Source organism: Anomaloglossus baeobatrachus, chromosome 4 (genome assembly GCF_048569485.1).
Source record: "Anomaloglossus baeobatrachus isolate aAnoBae1 chromosome 4, aAnoBae1.hap1, whole genome shotgun sequence".
NCBI classification, from domain to species: Eukaryota; Metazoa; Chordata; class Amphibia; order Anura; family Aromobatidae; genus Anomaloglossus; species Anomaloglossus baeobatrachus.
In genome coordinates, this window is record NC_134356.1 from 612,976,372 (window position 1) to 612,988,908 (window position 12,537).

A 12,537-nucleotide genomic window follows, 5' to 3' on the forward strand; every position below is an offset into this window, starting at 1 on the left:
CGCACTCCGCATGTGTACACACACACTCACACACACACACACTCACACACACACACTCACACACACTCACTTGTCCCCAGCCCTGCAGTCCCCGCGGCACTGACGTCCTCAGCTCCACGGCTCCGCTCGGCTCCGCCCCCTCGCGCTCCACCCCCTCCCTCACTCCGCATGTACACACGCATGTAGACACACACACACACACACACACATACACACACACTCACTCACCTGTCCCCAGCCATGCAGACCGCGGCACTGACGTCCTCAGCTCCGCCCCTCGAACTCCGCCCCCAAACTCCACCCCCCACACACAACGGAGTCCGACAAAGAAATTCTTTTCTTTGTCACCGTTGTCATCCGTTGTACAACGCATCAGTCACATGCGTCAAGAAACGCATGTGACTGATGCAAAACAACGGAAGTGTGAACTTAGCCTTAGTTGGATGTCTCTATGGTTATTGTTGTACAATTATCAGCAATTTATAAGTTTTTACACTTTTATTGACAAAAACGTCAAATTTATGTAAAGGCTCAATATTTACAGTGTTCTTCCAGTCTTCTGCAATTCTCCCTGACATGCTGGAGATCAGCTTCTGGGCCAAATCTTGACTAATTTCAACCCTTTCTTGTCTAAATAAAAATGTAAAACCCTGCTTCACTACTGATTGCAGCTTTCTATGTACACTGTATATGGGCAGACGTCTGCCAATCAGTAGTGTTGGCGGGGTTATAGTACTCCACATTCAAATAATTGCTACCGTATGCGCGGGCGGTCTTTAACCTTTCCTTGCGCCTGCGCATTATAGTACCTTTATCTGCCCTCAGCAGGCAGATCAAAGTGCGCCTGCGCAAGACTGTAATGTCGGCTAATGTGCATGATGTAGGATGCGTCATGTAGACATGTTGCGGGCAGAGGGACAGGCGGTGGCAAAGGGGGGGAGGGCTGCTCGAGACGCTCGGATCCGGGGTCGTTGCGGTGGCTCGAGGGGAAGCCGGATCCGGGCCTGAGCACCCGTCTGTCGCCCGCAAGTGAAAAAGGGGTTTATTTATATAGGGGAGGTTTGTCAGTGACGCCACCCGTGGGGTGCGGTGATTGTTGGTGACACCGCCGCTGCCGCTGGAGGTGATGCCTGGGACCAGTGGAGTGGGGCAGCTAGATGTTATCCCCTCCACGGGTAGGGGAGGTGTTGTCCCGAACCCCTTTACAGGGGGATGGTGCTACGGAGTGCAATTTACAGGGACGGACCGGCTGATGTTGGTGTACTCACAGTTCCTGAATAAATTCACACAGAGTCCAGATGGTAAACCAAATTGCCAGGGACCGGTGACCTCCGGCAGTTGTGTTCGGATCCCGGACCCGGTACATCAGATAGGGGTCCCTTCCTCCTGCACTTAGTGTTTGTGTCCTTGTTGTTAACTACTCCACATGTAACGGGGAAGTCCACTCCCAGTGATACTGTGTGTTGGGAGCTGTGGCTCGCGAGAACTGACCCATGGGATCTCAGGAGGCAATTGAGGAGCCCTATCCTCCTCGTTGGGCTTCCATCTCGCTCTATCTGGGCCTCCTGTAGGACAAGACCTGAAATCTTGTCCCCGGCTGGTCAATTAGTAAGGTGCTTGAAGCTGTCCTTGCCCTAGTGTGTAGGTACCCCGTCGTGCACGGCTCCGGACTGGATTCCCGCTGTCGGCACCGGCGGGCTACAACCCTGCCCCGGTCCACTTAAGATCCCCCGCGACCGGATTTCCGGCGCCTGTGGCCCTGTCTGCCAACTGCCACCTAGTCCGTTTGTCAGTAGTCCGGTAGTCCAGGAGCTCCAACCCCTGACTACCCTGTTCACTCCACACTCTTCTGTGTCTGCACTCTCCAAACTCTAACTCAGACTGTCTCTGTTCCCTCCCATCACACCTCACAACCCCTAGGTGGGTGTCACCATCCGCTTGGCCCCGCCCACTGGTGTGTCCCTATTGTCATGGGTGGGTGACTAGGATGTGTCCTGCCTCAGGAACGACAAACAACCTGAGCCCAGAACGAGCAACGATATTTGGGAAATGAACGACGTGTCAACATTCAACAATGTGATGAGTATTTGTGATCGTTAGCGGTCGCTCGTAAGTGTCACATGCTACGACTTCACTAATGAGGCCGGATGTGCGTCAAGAATTCCGTGACCCCAGCGATATTTTGTTAGAGATGTCGTTGCGTGTAACGGGGCCTTAAAGGAATTGTCTCATGCAGTCAGTTTTGATGAAAGGTTGAATTTTTTCGATTTCTTTGAGAGCAAGTGAAAAATTTTGCTGAAATATGGTCAATCTGCTGCTATAGGAGACGGAGTGAAATCAAAATGAACACCACCAAAATGAACACTGACTCCATCTCCACAGCCCTGGTGCTGAGCGGGATGAATAGAACTGGAGTTACAGAGGCTTCAGATCTACAAATAGCTCTTCAGTCTCATTTGCATATCCATTCAAACGCTGATTTCTCACTAATAGAGGAACAGACTGGCCAAGTAAAAATATTGCTGTTTTTGACTTGTCTTTGAAAGAACTACAAGCACACATAGATTGTTTTGTTGTTTTTTTTTGACGGGGGGAGGGGTTTTACTCCTGCTGACAGATTCCCTTTAAAGGGGTTTTTGCATCTATAACGTGATGTCATATATAAGATCGGTGTATGACCTCTGGAACTATAATGAGGACACATTGCTAGCTTAGTAGTGTTCCCTTTCCAAGTTTTTCCTGCGCTCCTGTGGCCACTAAAGCTGCTTTCACATATCCGGTTTGAGCCGTGCGGCTCAATCCGGCTGTGAAACCTATGCAACGGATGCGGTGAAAACACCGCATCCTTTGCATAAGTTTTTTACATGCGGCCCGTCCGGGTTTTGCCGCTTGTGGCACGCTACTGAGCATGCACAGTGGCAAAAACCGCATGCGGCGGCCGGATGCGGCTTTTGCCGCATCGCGCCGCATTTAGCATTCATAGGGATGCATTGAGAAAAGCGCCGCATCGGCCGGATACGGCGTGATGCGTTTTTTTTTTGCCGCACAAAAAACCGTGCCAGGCAACGTTCCATCCGGCCGCCGCATCGGCTAAATCTGCCGCATGCGGCAAAAACCGGACCGAACGCAAGCCCATGCGGCACAATGCGGCACTAATTAAAGTCTATGCAGGAAAAACGCAACCGGCAGCAAATAAAACGGTTGCGTTTTTCCTGCTAAGTGCCGGATTGTGCCGCATAGCAAAAAACGGAGGTGTGAAAGCAGCCTTAGCTGTACAAGGAATTGTCACACAGCCCCTTCCACTTGAACGACAGGCCCACTACGAGTCTTTGCACAGCGGCACTTAGGAGACCTCCTCCCAGGTAAAGGAGACACAACACTTCAGGGGTAATGGTGGTCCCAAAAGTCAGACCCATACCAATCATAAAAGATGGCATTTCCTCGTAATCTGCCATCCCTTTCCTTCCTATGGAAAATAATCCTAAAACTGCTTCTGTGTAAAACAGAAATTGACCTAGTATACTATAGAAAATGTGCCTTAGGCCCCCTTCACACGTCCGTGAAAAACACGCACGTGTGTTACGGGCCGTTATTCGGGTCCGTGTCCCGTTTTTGTGTCCGTTTTTATGGTCCGTGTGGCACCTGTGTGAATTGCGTATGCTAGCCGTGTTTGTGTGCAGAACGTCCGTGTGTGCGTGTGGAATTAACGTGTATGTGTACGTGGAATGTCCGTGTGGAATGTCCGTGTGTGTGATGCACAATGTCGTTTATAAATGTCGGCTGACAGCAGACAGAGTTGCGCGATGAGAATGAACTCGGGTGAACTTCACCCGACTTCATCCTCATACCGCGGCTCTGTCTGTGTCGAGTACTGATTAGCGGTCACCTGTGAAGGATTCACCGGTGACCGCTAATCCCCCGAGTGACTGAAGTTCCCCCCCTCTCTCATACTCACCGTTCCTCGATCCCCGGCGCTGCACGGCATTCACACTGCTGCGGCGGCTTTTACTATTTTGAAAAAGCCGGCGGCTCATTAAACAATCTCCTATTCCCTGCTTTCCCCGCCCACCGGCGCCTATGATTGGTTGCAGTGAGACACGCCCCCACGCTGAGTGACAGGTGTCACACTGCACCCAATCACAGCAGCCGGTGGGCGTGTCTATACTGTGCAGTAAAATAAATAAATAAATAATTAAAAAAAAACGGCGTGCGGTCCCCCCTAATTTTAATGCCAGCCAGATAAAGCCATACGGCTGAAGGCTGGTATTCTCAGGATGGGGAGCTCCACGTTATGGGGAGCCCCCCACCCTAACAATATCAGTCAGCAGCCGCCCAGAATTGCCGCATAGATTATATGCGACAGTTCTGGGGCTGTACCCGGCTCTTCCCGATTTGCCCTGGTGCTTTGGCAAATCGGGGTAATAAGGAGTTATTGGCAGCCCATAGCTGCCAATAAGTCCTAGATTAATCATGTCAGGCGTCTATGAGACACCCTCCATGATTAATCTGTAAGTTACAGTAAATAAACACACACACCAGAAAAAATCCTTTATTAGAAATAAAAAACACACACATATACCCTGGTTCACCACTTTAATCAGCCCCAAAAAGCCCTCCATGTCCGGCGTACTCCACAGTCCTCCAGCGTCGCTTCCAGCGCTGCTGCATGGAGGTGACAGGAGCTGCAGCAGACACAGCCGCTCCGGTCACCTCCACGCAGCTAATGAAGACAGCCGTGCGATCAGCTGCTGTCACTGAGGTTACCCGCTGTCACTGGATCCAGCGGTGGATGAGGCGGTGGCCGCGGGTAACCTCAGTGACAGCAGCTGATCGCCGGCTGTCTTCATTAGCTGCGTGGAGGTGACCGGAGCGGCTGTGTCTGCTGCAGCTCCTGTCACCTCCATGCAGCAGCGCTGGAAGCGACGCTGGAGGACTGTGGAGTACGCCGGACATGGAGGGCTTTTTGGGGCTGATTAAAGTGGTGAACCAGGGTATATGTGTGTGTTTTTTATTTCTAATAAAGGATTTTTTCTGGTGTGTGTGTTTATTTACTGTAACTTACAGATTAATCATGGAGGGTGTCTCATAGACGCCTGACATGATTAATCTAGGATTTATTGGCAGCTATGGGCTGCCAATAACTCCTTATTACCCCGATTTGCCAAAGCACCAGGGCAAATCGGGAAGAGCCGGGTACAGCCCCAGAACTGTCGCATATAATCTATGCGGCAATTCTGGGCGGCTGCTGACTGATATTGTTAGGGTGGGGGGCTCCCCATAACGTGGAGCTCCCCATCCTGAGAATACCAGCCTTCAGCCGTATGGCTTTATCTGGCTGGCATTAAAATTAGGGGGGACCGCACGCCGTTTTTTTTTAATTATTTATTTATTTATTTTACTGCACAGTATAGACACGCCCACCGGCTGCTGTGATTGTGTGCAGTGTGACACCTGTCACTCAGCGTGGGGGCGTGTCTCACTGCAACCAATCATAGGCGCCGGTGGGCGGGGAAAGCAGGGAATAGGAGATTGTTTAATGAGCGGCCGGCTTTTTCAAAATAGTAAAAGCCGCCGCAGCAGTGTGAATGCCGTGCAGCGCTGCGCCGGGGATCGAGGAACGGTAAGTATGAGAGAGGGGGGGAAACTGACCGACAGACTGTGAGAGAGGGACAGACAGACAGAGAGACCGACAGAGAGACAGAGAGACCGACCGACGGACTCAGGGAGATTGACCGACATACACAGAAATAGAAAGAATAGCCGACATCACTAGAAATAAAAACACCAAACGGACACGGACTATAGGTAGATGCATACGTGTTTACTAACGTGTGTGCACATACCCATAGACTTTCATTGTGTCCACGTGTGCGTGCTCCGTGCAGATAACGGACATGCATCCGTGCCAAACGCACACACATACGGATCACGGACACGCACACACGGACATAATGAAATAACGGACGTGTGACCACAATCATAGATTAACATTGGTGCACGTTTGGCCGTGTCTCCGGCATATACGGAAACGGACCAAACACGCACGTGTTTCACGGACGTGTGAAGGGGGCCTTAGATAGTAATCACTGGACCTCGGTGTAATAGCACCGTGCACAATCACTGCAGTGGCATAAACTAGGCAGAGACGCAGGGCTAACTGCGCTGGTAATGATCTGCTGCGGTGCATTTATGTGAAGCACTCGGCCTTCTCTGCCACCATGTGGGCTGCATGCGACAGACAGCTGAGAAAGACGCTTAGTAGTTGTTGTATATTACTTTTATAACTGTGCGTTACCTTTCTATTCAGTGCAGAGGAATCGGTTATATAATATCTGACATACCTGACAATAGCTGACAAATCTGATCCATTACAAGCACAATGGATACTTTATCACAGCTGTAAAGGCTGAGACACATCTATATTTCCCCATATATTTGGGATGCTCCTTGGGGCGCCTATTATGATTTCTTACCCCCTCTTCCTGGCATAAAATAAGGGTTGTTTTACATTTTTAGCTGCATAATGATTTATATTTTAGTCGGAATATGAGACCGGTGATTTATTAGTTGCGCTCCTATACAGCAAACTCATCTCAATGTTAAATACCCGCATTGCAAGAAAAAAAGGATACAATTAAAGGGGTTGTCCAGAGTAAGATGTTGCAGCAGAAACTTCTTCCACCAGAAATGAATATTTTGGCAGGAAAAACGCTGCCTTAGACCTGCAACACACATCCGTTTTTTTTTGTACGTGTGTGGTACGTATTTGCACGTACCGGAGACACGTACACACGGAGACCCATGTTATTCAATGGTAGATGGCACACACACGTAAAATCACACGGAACGTGTGTCCGTGTGGTAAGTACGTGTGTGCGCTTTTCTACACGGACGACATGTCCGTTTTTGTCCGGCAGCACGCAGGCATGGACCCGCTTTAGTCTATGGATCCGTGTCTGCACGTACCGCACACGGAGTATGTCCGTGTTCAGCATGTATCGTCCGTGTCCGTTTTTCATCACGAAATCTGAAACACTTGTTACCAATCTATCAGGTCAATTGATGGCAAACAAAGACACCGGGATCTCATGATGAAGGATTAACAACGTTAATTGGGTAAGAATGCGGGCCTTTATAAACGGACAGCACACGGACAGCACACGTACGTATTTTATGTCAATACGGACATTACACACGCACACACGGCTCGCATACGCCATCACACGGATGCCATACGTACCGGAGAAACGCCCCTAATAAACGGAACACGGACCTGAAAAACGCAGAAGTGTGTTTTAGGCCTTAAATACAAGTGTTTTTCCAGGTCATCAATGTCTGATCTGCTGGGGTCTGACATCAGTTGTTCTCGGTGCCAGCGACGGCAGCATGTGGCTGGAAATGCTCAGTTTCGGAGTTGCCCCATCTTCTGATAGTGGCTGAGGCCGGGTGCAGCACCTCCGCCTCCCATTCAAATCAATAGGAGGTGGATGTACATTCCCCTACCGCAACAGCTAGCAGAAGACGGGGCAACTCCGAAAATGAGCCTCTCCGGCTGCCGGCACCAAGCACAGTTGAATGGCGGGGTGTCGGGTGTAGGACCCCTGCTGATCAGACATTGATGACCTATCCTAAGGATAGCTCATTAATGTTAAAGTAGTGGAAAACCCCTTTAACATGTGTACAAACGCTAAAGGTAAAAGTCTGTAATGACTTTTTGTAACTGCAGGTTGCTGAATTGCAACAGCGCACGGTGAACACGCAGTCACCATTCCCCGGTATTACGGGCAATCACGTGGCTACATGTTTATGATTTCAATACTAGCGCTCTTGTGCAGACTAGAAATATTAATCTTCTCACCATGGATTGGAATCGAAAGAAACCAAATGAGTTTAGTTAGCAAATTATCACAAGTATGCGAATCAGCCAATAACGGGGAATTGTAGCAATGTGCGAACTACACACTGTCACAATTCTGCAATTGTCACAAAGAGTGTCTCAAGCATGGATAACCCCTTTAAATGATGGTTATGAATAAATAATAAGATGCTCACCATTTCTTTGTACAGTCCTATGGGAAGGTATACTGCTACATGAATCTGGATATTGTGTAATAGTAATCATTGCTCCTAAGAAGTGATCATTGTAATCCTAATTGCCCTAAAATGGGAAAGGTTTATTCTGATTTCATGTCAGATAGTGAGAAAAACCTGCAGATGTCTCTTTTTAGATAGTGTGTGTAAACTTCTGGTTTCAATTGTAGTTATTACAGCTGTAAAGGCCCAGTCACACTAAACAACTTACCAGCGATCCCAACAACGATACAACCTGATAGGGATCGCTGGTAAGTTGCTAGGAGGTCGCTAGTGAGATGTCACACTTAGCGACGCTTCAGCGATCCCACCAGCAACCTGACCTGGCAGGGATCGCTGGAGCGTCGCTACACGTGGAAGCATGCTGCACTTGGTAACTAAGGTAAATATCGGGTAACCAACCCGATATTTACCTTGGTTACCAGCACACACCGCTTAGCGCTGGCTCCCTGCACACCTAGCCACAGTACACATCGGGTTAATTACCCGATGTGTACTCTGCTACGTGTGCAGGGAGCCGGCTTCTGCGGACGCTGGTAACCACGGTAAACATCAGGTAACCAAGAAGCCCTTCCCTTGGTTACCCGATATTTACCTTCGTTACCAGCGTCCGCCGCTCTCAGCTGTCAGTGCCGGCTCCCTGTTTCCTGCACTCCTAGCCACAGTACACATCGAGTTAATTACCCGATGTGTACTCCAGCTACGTGTGCAGAGAGCAGGGAGCCGGCACTGACAGCTCAGAGCAGCGGACGCTGGTAACGAAGGTAAATATCGGGTAACCAAGGTAAGGGCTTCTTGGTTACCCGATGTTTACCGTGGTTACCAGCGTCCGCAGAAGCCGGCTCCTGCTGCCTGCACATTTAGTTGTTGCTCTGTCGCTGTCACACACAGCGATCTGTGCTTCACAGCGGGACAGCAACAACTAAAAAATGGTCCAGGACATTCAGCAACAACCAACGACCTCACAGCAGGGGCCGGGTTGTTGCTGGATGTCACACACAGCAACATCGCTAGCAAGTTGTGCCTCAGCAGTGATGTTGCTAACGATGTTGCTTAGTGTGACGGTACCTTAAGAAGACAAATGTCCATTCAGGTCAACAGAGAAATGGGAAAAGAAAGTGAGGGGGGCAAATGTACAACCACAATGCACGATTCGGTCCGCCCCAGAGGAGCTGATCTTTCCATTCTGATCCCATTTGTTGATCCACTGAAAGCAATTGTTCAGAAAAGAGCTTTATACATGTACATCGTCTAAATCATTTAGGTATGTTATTTTCTTATAAAAAGTAAAACAAAAAAAATCATCTAAGCCCTTTCTTGAAACCATCAATGGTTGTCACGCTCCCGGTCCGACCCGCCGCCCACCACCTGTCGCTCCAACCTTTGGGGTCCTTGCTCCCCGCCGAGCCCGCTCTCCTGCTACCTCGTCCGTACTTTTTCCCCGTCGGTCCCCACCGCACACTCACTGCAGCCACCTGCGCTCCAGCGTCCTGCCTCTCCTCCTGTGGTCTCAGCTTTGACTTCCGGGTTGCGGGTCTCTCACATGCACACTGGAGGGCGCGCGCGTGCACTCACCTAGAATTAAAGAGCCAGCACAGCTGTCCAGGATATGACTCCTAATTAACCTTGGGTATTTAAGGCTAGTTTCACACTTGCGTTGAGTTGAATCCGCTGGGTCCGTTGCTGCGTCGTTTTGATGCATCTGTTATTTCTGTGGTGTCAACAGATGCAACGGATCCGTTATTTCACAGTAATCCGTTAGCTGATTCCTGTGAAATAACGGACCGTTGCATCCGTTTGGCGTCCATTAGGTGTCCGTCTAACGGAATCCGTCTGCTCTGTTTTTTTTACTTTTTTCATTTTTTTCATTCTGGGCATGCTCAGTAGAAATTAGCGGAATCCAGCAGCGGATTCCGTTGTTAAGCACTTAGCAACAGAATCCGCTACCATAGGGAAACATTAAAAATGTTAACGGAAGCAACGGAATCCGCTGGTCGGCGTCATTTTGACGCAAGCATGTAACGTTACATTCAGCGTTGCTTCCGCTCGGTGGAAGCAACGGAGCGTCGGCCAACGGAAGCAACGCAGGTACTTTTGGCACAATCCGTCATCAATGCAAGTCTATGGGAAACAGCGGAATCCGTTAACGGATTCCGCTGTTTCCCAAGACAGCGGATTGCGCCAAAATAAAAATAACGCAAGTGTGAAAGTACCCTAAGACTTCCTATTCACCATGGACAGTGCTTGATAAACGCGTCCTTGTAGCTTGTCTCTTGTACCAGTTGTTCAGGTCCCTCTATGCCTGTGCTTGGTGTAACTCTGTCTCTGCTTGCAGATCCTGAGTACCGTTCTGAGCACACACTCCAGCCTGATCCCTGTGTCCTGCACCAGTCTTCGGTTCTGGACTTAAGCCTGATCCCGTTAACTTGTACCTGGTTCAGATCGGATCCTGTATCTATAAGACTCTATCCTGTGAATCCTGCTGATCCAAGCTGCCGTGCATCTAGGCCCTCTGCGGTTACGCCCGACAGTCCCTGTATAGGAGTTCGCTCGAGGCGGCGCCGCAGGGGCGCCGGCCTGTGCACGGTCCAGTGGGTCCACTCCCAGGACTATCGTTAGAATGGTTCCCGCTTTGACCTGCTCCCGAGTTAGACTATTCCACAAATCACTGGCGGACGCAGACAGAAAAGAAACAGTATATGTGTGACGCCCTGGACCCCAGGGGTCACAGGTAACAACACCTACCACATTACACACACCCCCATCCCTTGTGAGGACACATCAGTCACCCGAAAGGGAGACCTGATGCCTCCCTCAGGGCCAGTAGGGCACACCAGGTGGGTGGAGTCAGGCGGAAAGGCACGCCCACCGAGGAGACTACTGTCCTGAGGCAGGAAACACAAACAGTTAAGTTGTAGTCAGAGAGTTGACAGGAGGTGTGAGGAGACGTAGAGCTGTCAGGGACCTGGGTTGGAGCCTGGGATCCCCGTAACGTCAGGCAGGCAGACGGTGGTGGCCACCTCCAGGAGTACCGTACAGCAACCGGCGGAATCGTAGGGACCGGGCCTGGGTTGGAGCCCGCCGGCCCTGAACCGGGGAGGGGAGTCAACCGTGTACCGGAGCACCAAAAACTGGGTACTCAGACCCCGTCCTAGCTTAGAAGCCACTGAGTATAGGCAAATTAACTGATTGCAGTCTGGACCTCACGGGTTCATCCTCACCCAAAGTCCCGAAAGAAGGCAAAAGCCCACCGATACCGGGTGAGAGCCACCGCCAAGGTTCAAACATCCAACGGGCCAGCGCCTGCGGGCAACCGAGGGCTCCTCCGGCAGCTTAACGCCGGGGAGCGGGCTACCACTGCCCAGGCAGGGGAGCCAACAAGCAAACAAGAGGTGCAAGGGAAAGGGGCCACCATCAGCCTCACAAGGGACACAAGCAGCCGACTGCGGGACCCGACCATACCTGAACTTTGGTTTACCAGTGACTCTGAGTGTGAATTAATCGTGAGTACACCAGTGCCATCTGGGCACGACACTGCACCGCAGCACGGCACCCTGCACCCCGACAACAACACCGACGCCAGTCCCCCACTGGGCCCCGGGACACACCGGCCCTACCCACGGAGGGGCTAACATCTAGACTGCAGCCACAACACCGATCCCGGACGAGCCCCCTTCACTCCAGCCGCAGCGGTGGTGCATCCTGTCACCACGACCCGTGGGTGGCGTCACGACCCGTCCGACCACAACAGGCCCCCCCCCCCGGCTGCGCACCTCGTCCCACACCACCACCCCACTGCCTCCCCTTAACAGAGCGACGTGGCCCCCGGTCCGGAGGCGCTCGTGCCACCGACAACCCGAGCCCGGACCTCGAGCGGCTCGGCCCGAGCTGCGGAGAGCGGCCGGGCCCCTCTCAGGGCGGTACACATGGACCCTTTGTAGTCCAACAACTCATTGTAATGCACAATTCCACCTGCTTTGGAAGCAGAAATGTCCCCTTTACCTCTTGGGCCCTTGAACTGCACATGTTGCACCAATGATATATCTGCCCCTGCCACAGATTTAGGCCTGGGCTACACTGCGACTTTTTGTAGCACTTCTGATTGATTTTAACTAATCAGCTGTTCTTGATCCGATTACACACAACTCTGAGATTTGATTTGGACGCAGCTGTTCCAGTTGATCTACAGAAAGTCTCAGGGTCTTATTAATTTGTGTTTTATTGAAGACGCTTTACTTTTTTTTGTGTGTTGTTATTTCCTGAAGTTAATTTGCGCCGAAATCTTTCAAATGCCGCACACAGTTCTTGAATTTGATACAAAATTTAAAAAAATGCTCTTTATTTTGTCTTTCACCAGTTTTTTTGTGACTTTTTAGCACCAAAAGGCGAAAAATGCACCAAATGGAAAACTCCTCAAAAAAAATTGACTCTGTTGAGGAGGGACTG